Source organism: Helianthus annuus, chromosome 4, assembly GCF_002127325.2.
Source record: "Helianthus annuus cultivar XRQ/B chromosome 4, HanXRQr2.0-SUNRISE, whole genome shotgun sequence".
Lineage (NCBI taxonomy): Eukaryota > Viridiplantae > Streptophyta > Magnoliopsida > Asterales > Asteraceae > Helianthus > Helianthus annuus.
In genome coordinates this window covers 30,610,266-30,619,289 of record NC_035436.2, presented here as the reverse complement: position 1 = coordinate 30,619,289, position 9,024 = coordinate 30,610,266, and positions in this window count along the sequence as shown.

The window sequence follows — 9,024 nt, the reverse complement described above, 5'->3', positions numbered from 1 at the left end:
GGATCCACTTGGATACCACGCTCACTCACAACGTGTCCTAAAAACTGAACTTCTCGTAGCCAGAATTCACATTTCGAGAATTTGGCGTAGAGTTTCTCACGTTGTAGTAATTCGAGAATGCAACGGAGGTGCTTCTCGTGGTCATCTTGATTCTTGGAATATATAAGGATATCGTCGATGAAGACTATGACGAATTTGTCCAAGTATGGCTTGCAAACGCGATTCATGAGATCCATGAACGCAGCCGGTGCATTTTTGAGCCCAAAAGGCATCACTAGGAACTCGTAATGACCATAGCGAGTCCTAAATGCAGTCTTGTGTACATCTTCATCTCTGACCCTTAGTTGATGATAACCCGACCTTAAGTCGATCTTGGAGAAGTAGCTTGCTCCTTGCAGCTGATCGAATAGATCATCGATCCTTGGTAAAGGATATCTATTCTTTATGGTAACTTTATTCAGTTCTCTATAGTCGATGCACAACCGCATCGATCCGTCCTTCTTCTTTACAAATAGGACAGGAGCTCCCCAGGGAGATGAACTAGGTCTGATAAAACCTTTCGCCAGCAGTTCATCCAACTGGGTCCTCAGTTCTTTCATTTCCGTCGGAGCCAGCCTGTAAGGTGCTCTTGCTATCGGAGCTGCTCCAGGAATGATGTCAATTCTGAACTCCACTTGTCTATCTGGTGGCAAACCAGGTAGTTCTTCAGGAAAAACCTCGGGGTATTCAGAAATGACTGGAAGATCCTCGATCTTCGGCTTTGGTTCTTCAATTATCACCTGAGCCATGTAAATTACACAGCCTCTGTTCAAACACCTTGAAGCTTTCAGCATAGATACGTCTTCGGGCAATCCGTAATGCGTATCTCCTCGAATGGTAAGAGATTCACCACTCGGAGTCTTTAAAACTATCTGCCTCTTGCCGCAGATGATTTGGGCCTGATTACGGGATAACCAGTCCATGCCTAGCACAATGTCAAAACCCGCTAATTTGAAAGGAAGTAGAGGTAAAGGAAAAGAATGGTTCCTAATGGACATTTCACATCCTTCTAGAACAGTAGAGACGGTTTCTATCGTGCCGTCTGCTAACTCTACTTCGTATTTCACGTCAAGGGTTTTGATTGGCATATTTAGTAGTTGGAAAAATTTCTGGTCTACAAAGGATTTATCAGCGCCAGAATCAAACAGTACTCTTGCAAATATATTATTTACGAGAAAAGTACCTGTAAGCACATTGTCGTCCTTAACCGCTTCCTTTGCATCCAAGCGAAAAACTCTCGCATTCGACTTCTTCGTCTCTTCCGCCTTCTTGGCATACTTCGGGCAATTACTCTTTATGTGCCCCTTTTCATTACAATTAAAGCAGGTTGCATCCTTTATCTTTTTGCACTCCACTGTCTTATGATCCTTGGACTTGCATAGCCCACACGGTGGAGTCTTTTGTTGCGACTGTGAACCAGACGCAAACCTACACTTCCCGGAGTGTGGTTTCTTGCAGACCTTGCAGTGAGGTCTTCCATCAGCTTGCCCCTCCCTCTTTGCCTCCGACCCTCTCTTGCCTTCACCGTTTCCACGGTGCTTTTTCCCAGACTTTCGTGAGGCATCATCCTCACGCTTTCGCTTTTCAGCCTCCTTGCTCCTTTGTGCCCTCAGACGGACAGCATCAAGTGTAAGAGACAAGGAGAGGTTAACTGACCTGAAGGTCGTCGGCCTAGAAGCCTTTACGCTGGCCTTGATCGCCGGCTCTAAGCCCCCAATGAAACGGGCAATCCTTCTAGGTTCTGGTGTCACAAGATATGGCACCAGGCGTGACATAGTGTTAAAACTTGTCAGATATGCTTGACAATCCAGGTTTGTCATCACTAGTGAGACAAAATCTGCCTCAATCTTCTCAACCTCGTGCTGAGGGCAGTAGTTTTCTTTTATGAGGGTAATAAACTCCCCCCATGACATTTTGTACAAGGCAGACTTACCTGAAGCCTGCACCAGAGCTCTCCACCACGCCAGGGCCTCGCCCTTGAATGACTGGGACACAAACTTAACCACGTCCCTCTCAGCGCACCCGCTGATGTCCACAATCGTGTCCATCTCGTCTAGCCAGGTGATACAGTCAACCGCACCTTTCTCCCCTGTAAATTCACGGGGCTTACATGATACAAAGTATTTGTAGGTGCAACCCTTGGCACTTGACGCATCAGTATATTCTCTATCACGATGAACGCTGTGCTCAGTAGACGAGTGCTTGTCGTCATCTTTCTTGGGTTCAGAGGGTGGTTTGGAGTGTGTCTTTGGTTTAGAGGGTGGTTTTGACACAGTTCTGCCTTGAGACTCAGTATTTTGACGATCAATAGTTGCCTGGACAGCATTGTCAATCAGAGCCTTCAGTTGTGCGCCTGTCAAATGCACTGACGCATTGTCATAGTCATCTTCGTTCGTGTGGCTGTTCTCTCCATTGGGATCCGCCATTGTAACTTGAATCTGTTACAGAAGATAACAAAATTTTATTTAGGAGATTATTATATAATTGTCTTTTATTGACAATTTGTCAACCATGGTACAGAGACCATATTCGGTTAACTTATTAATTCATTATATATTAGGATTTGAATATATCCTATTTTAACTATATAAATAGTATTGGCGGCATAAGGCCTAATCATGATAGTGTTTTATAATTTTAGCCGAGATTTCATAGAATCAAAGGCATAGAGATTTGAACCGTAGTTCTTTTATCTCTTTCTGACAGAGAGTCATAGACTACCACTGCCTTTTGTCTTTATAAGACAATTATTATGGCCCATAGGCACTACACCTCTAATGGATGTTTTAGTATGGTTGGCCCGTAGGCACTACATCTCAAACGGATGTTTTTATAATACTGGCCCGTAGGCACTACATCACTAATGGATGTTTTAATAATATTGGCCCGTAGGCACTACATCACTAATGGATGTTTTAATAATATTGGCCCGTAGGCACTACATCACTAATGGATGTTTTAATATGTTGGCCCGTAGGCAATGCATCACTAATGGATGTCTTTATAATACTGGCCCGTAGGCACTACATCACTAATGGATGTTTTAATAATACTGGCCCGTAGGCACCGCATCACTAATGGATGTCTTTATAATATTGGCCCGTAGGCACTGCATCACTAATGGATGTCTTTATAATTTTGGTCACCTTTATTGGTGATTTAACCCGCGATTTATAAATCATTTAGTTGGGTTTTGAAATCCTTAAAGGATTATTGTATAAGAATGACGTGCGTGATTATAACGAATCACATCTGCCATGAAGGTTAACATGCGTACAGAGGTTAACAGGGAATCAGAATCTTTTCAGTTAGGTCGTACCATCTTGACTAGATCTTAAAAGACCCCAAGCTAGGTTTCACCTTTTAAGATTCTTTATTTAGGCAGATCAATATAAAAGGAATGGTTTTGATTTATTCTTATATATATTAAAACAAAACTCATAACATACATTCCATAATCTCAAATACAATTACATATTGCCCTAAACGGGTCTTTCAAATAGTACATACCTCCATAGAGGTTTTTAAAATAAGTAACAAGTCCACGCAGGGACTAATACAAGATAGGTGTCCATGCAAGGACTAAAGATAAGTCCACGTAGGGACTAAAATACGATAAGTTGTCCACGCAGGGACTTATTTCAAAGTAGAAATTACAGTAGTACTACTATTAAGGGCTAGTGGTCACGTTTCTTCTTTTTGCCCTTTAGTAGATTCGCCAAGCCCTTGAGAAATCCTCGGTGGCTTTTCTTCTCTTCCTCGAACTCTCTCTCCACTCGATCTAGTCGATGGAGTATTTCTTCCTGTTCAGGAGGAGAGAATCGTGGTTGTGGCGCTTGATGCGGAACTGGAGGTCTGGGAGGTATTGGATACCCATGAGCTGAGTAATCCGGTGGTCCCATGTTTCCATGTGCTCCGTCAGGGTAGCGCGCATTATATCTTGCCGACACCACATATGGGTCGCGCTCATAGCCATAGTTGTATTGTGCTTGTGACGGTTCGAACGGGTTGTAAGCCGTTGGACCCGTATAAGCAGGTATGGGTTGGTCATACCCAAATGGTGGCGAATTTCGTGCAGCTGGTGCGGAGTTCGCCTCCTGTATAGGACTGGAAGGTCCTTCTTCTTGTAGTGGCGGATAGTGGCTACTACTAGAATGTCGAGGAGTGCTGAAGTGGATACCCCCTCCTCCTCGTGTAGACATACGAGCATTTGTCCTCCTACGCCTCGGCGGATCAGGTACTACTGGTTGTGCCGGTGGCGGAGGTGGTGGCGTAACTGCCTCAAAGCGTGAATCCTCAGAGGGATCCTGTGGATGTCTCGGTTGTTGAGATGTCTGTCGAGATGGCGTGTAGTACCACTCATGTCGGTCAAACATCGCTTGGAAACTGTCAGGTCCTTGATAGGGCGTTCCATGGAAGGATGACCCATCAGAAACTTCTATCGGATGCGTGGGCGTACCACGAGCTGGTTCAGTAGGATCCTCATCTTCCTCCATGGGATCTTCAGAAAAATGGTCTTGTGGCCCTAGTGGAACAAAACCTGAAGGTTCCTGTATGTAGTCAGCCGGATTGAACTGACCTATGTAGTAGGGAGTAGGGTCGTCATAATTCCGGTGCGATACCGAACGTTGTAGAGGTATGAAGGAAGGTTGTGGGTTGTTGGGATTATTTTCTGAATCTGGCCCAAAGGAGTGCCGGTAGGATGGCGTCGAGCTGTGCGAAGTGGAATGCCTCGCGGGTTCGTAAAGATCTCTTCGTCGTTGTGGCTCTTCGCTCCTTGTCATCGAAGGATGTCTTGTACCAGATGGTCCAGCTTCGTTGTCGTGATGTGTCACGATTTCTCCTCGGCCTCTTCTTCCCCTTCCTCTTCCTCGGAATATAACAGGTGGCATTTTCCTGCTCCAAAACTTATTAAAAATCAAATCGAAAATAAAGACAAAAAGGAGTAATAATCCGAATTTGTCCTAAGTTCTTGTCTAGACTCAAGTATGTGCAATTGTGTCATTGAGATTAAACACTTTAGGGTAGTGTTTAATTCACTCAATGTTGGCTCTGATACCAACCTGTCACACCCCGTTTTCCACGTGTCTCACCGGTGGGCCCGGTGGGGGATTACCGTGACGATGTTGGCAACAATATAGTCAAACCACACAATTATATAATGCACAGCGGAAGCATAAGATAAATATATAAATTTCAACCTCTGATCGTAATATCAAAATGTATTACAGGGGTTGGATATATCCACAGTGGATCGTAAATAGATATAAAGTATTGTTCCATCAGATACTGCAATCAAGCTTGCGAGGCTTATCCCGACGCTAGGGAGCTAATACCAGCCAATTACGTTTAGGTACCTGCACTTAATCTTTTTGGGGAAAATACGTCAGTTTACACTGGTAAATACATTCAACTGACACATTTTGAAAATGTTTATTAAAATTGATTTGAATGCACAAGGCACAAACTCTTTTATAACTTGGGAAAATTCATAATGATCTTGTGAACGTTTTACATGTTCTTTTATGCGTTCAGTAGCCCGGGTCGTGCCGGGTTAAAGATTTATAGACACACCACGTTTGCGTAAAACCGTAGTATGAAAACCAACGGCTACGTCTTTTAATTTTAATGTCGACACTTTATACCGGGTGTACGCCTACACCGGGATGTCGATGGTCGTGGCCATTTCGTAAAATGATGCCAAGGATATCCGGGACAACGGTCATTAAACCCCCCAAAGGCTTATAAGCAACAAAACTGTTTAAATGAGCCGATCATATTTAATCAATTAACCACCTAAGCGATGGAATTATATAATGCTCAATCAAGCGGTATTAATATACCGTAACCCAAGCCCATATAGGGGAAATAAGTTAAAGTATTTACCTTTGCAAGTATTAATCCTTAATTTAGATCAAGTCACCGATAGCTTTTACTGGGGCTCCTAATCTGGAACGAAGGTTTTAATTAACCTCTTAGAATCCTAACGGTCCTTGTATTAGCCGTAGCTTAAACCGGTTGATTCCGATATATAGATATGGTTAATTCGCACGAAAAGGCGAAAACCGAGAATGGAGTATGATTTGGACCCAACAAGTTCAGTGACTTGTTTTATATGGGTTTATAGTTCATACTCTGGATTTTGGGGTTCAAATAATATAATTTGACCCATATCGGCTATTGCACGAAAACTAGTTCCATGGGCCGTACCGTGTGCGCAAATAGGCGAAACGGTTAACCATAAGTGTCCTACGCTTATTTCCTAAGTCAATATGCCTTAAAAGTATTTTGGTATCAGTAGGATACCTTCCGCGACGCCCGTAACGAGTTTATGTAAATATTATGCCCCGAAGGGGCTTTTCGGTCATTTTAAAGACTTTAAAAGGGCTTTTCGAGTTCTACAGGAAATCTGAGTTTCCCGAACAGCTTATAAAGCTTAAAATACTTTATTTACTATTTAAAACCAGTAGCAACTGGAATCGGGTCAAAAGACCTTATAGAACTCCCGTTTTGGCCAAAAAGGGCATATTCGGTATTTACCGAACCGTAGCCATAACCGCAGGTTATGAGCAAGGTAAAAATTATTAAAAATCTTTAAAATTCCCAAAATATTATTTTACCACAGTGGGTAAAAGTTTTGGTGACGAAAACTTGGGTTAGATGGGCGTTATGCTAATTGCGCCGTTAATTACAAAACTTTCTTAAAAGTGCGCCTTTTAGCATAACTCTCATTCTAGACCTCGGATTGACGTGAAACTTTAAGGACATGCTTATAATTTAATAAGCAAGGTTTTGGTCCGTTCACGTGTCCGAAATACTCGTTTAAATTTTAAAAGGCCGTTACGGTCAACTTTTAGGCGAATGACGGAATTGCGTAAAAGACTCGGATAACTCATGAACCGACCACAGAGGTTTATACCAACATGTGACCTGGTCCTAAGAGAGTCCTAAGGTATATTTATACTTCACTAAAACGGGTCAGAACTGAAGTCAAAGCAAAAGTCAAACTTTTGCGACTTTCGGCTCCGAACCGGTTCAATATAGTAAATGATCGATTCAAACGAGCGCAAACAAGTTTATATACTTATTATCATGTTTTATGATTGTCAAAACAGGTTCCATAACTTGTACATTACAGATTATGCTTAAATCGCTAAAATAGCTTTCTGTTGACTTTTTAAGTGCGCGTTTGACTCGACATTTGACATAGTTAGAGTGGTGATCAGAGGGAACCCTTTTAGGGGTTTATTACCTCCATTGATACCAACTTATAACTACTTTTGATTCGTCCTAAGACTGAACCATCACTGAGTTATTGTAAAGTCAAACCGTAGTTACGACGGTTTGGTTCTTAGCCATTTACTAAGGAAATGTGAAACCACAAAGGGTTAGATCACTTACAGAAGTTGTGTTCTTGCTTATGGAACAGAGAAAGATGCTAGAGAGCTCCTTAGAATGATCAGAGATGTATTTTTGAGTTGTGTGAATGTTATGAGCCAATGTAGCTTATTTATAGTGCTCAAGAGCCTTCAAGATCATTACACAACAGTCTACAATTGATTATGGATCATGGGCAGGTGTCCCTAAGTGGTATGGGTCGTGTAGGGGGCACCCATGCTCCATTAATTGGTTGTTTGATCGTTCAAAAGCTCCAAAAGGCAAGAAACTACAACTTTCTGCATCTGGGCACTTCACGCGGCCCGCATGGGAGTTCCCATGCGCTTTAACGCGGGTCGCTTGAGTTTAAGAAATCAGGCGCGTATTTGAGGTGGCTCGCGGCCCGCCTCAACTTAACCGTAACCTTCACACGGGTCGCGAGAGGTTAAGATTTCAGAATTTTAAAATCTTTTGTTATGATTACAGAATCTGGCCATTAATAACGAAATCTTTCGTAATGATTTGCCTGACCTTTCAGTTTTGAAGGGGTAACTTTGCGGTTTGGCCCTCGGTTATTTACCGATAGGGGCCTCGTGTTATTTACCCGCATTATTAAGTCCCCGGTTTATTTATTAATTATATTGGAAAGCCTTAACTTTCACTGTTGACGCTTTTAACCCTTCTTCTACGAATTCGATCGTAACTTTCTTGTTTCATATCGAAACTTCGCGAAATTCATATATATTATTTTAGTGAGGGTATAATACCGTTACAAAGTCTTTGGAATGTTAAAGGGTCACTCAGAGGTATTATTAAACATGTTGACACAGTTAACCCCTGTAGTTTGTAATCTCTCACTTTCTTCCGCGTTTTGTTTTTGTACGATCTATAATTTATTCATTTGAAGGTTTAAGCATTATTTAGGGATACTATACAGTATATTTACCCTTGTTGACATTTATAACCCTCGAATTTATATACTTTCAAGGTTTGTCAAAATTAGTCCTTTATTTATTATAGATGCCACGTGTAAACAAATGACACGTGTTAACACATCATTGGACACAAAAATTTCGAGGTGTTACAGTTGTTGATCTGCATATGTGTGCTATAAGTATGATGCCACATACTTGCTTGTTATGTTCTCATTAAATATGTTCCTATCTACAAGTTTGTGCTATAATTATGATGTTATATGATTGCTTGCTAAAACGACTGCGTATATACATGTATGTAATACACCTCCTAGGTCATAATTAAGTGCTTATGTGCCCATATCCTTAATAAGACCTGACCTATCTGATCTTCTTCTTAGAAGATGTCGATTCAAAGGAACACCGATACCAACAACCCTCTGCCGACGACAGAGGCGGGATTACAAGAGCGCATCTCACAGGCCATCGCAAAGCACGAGGCCCTTCGCTCCAAACGCGGCGGAGGTACCTCAGGAGATAACCCACCCAACGGTAATGTTTAGTCACTTAAGACACATTACAAAACGTTTGGACATTTCCAAGAGTGCTTTGCTAATGCCTTATGTGAATGATGTTGCTTATGTCGCAGGCTGCACCTACAAGCAGTTCTTGAGCTGCAAGCCCCGGGATTTCG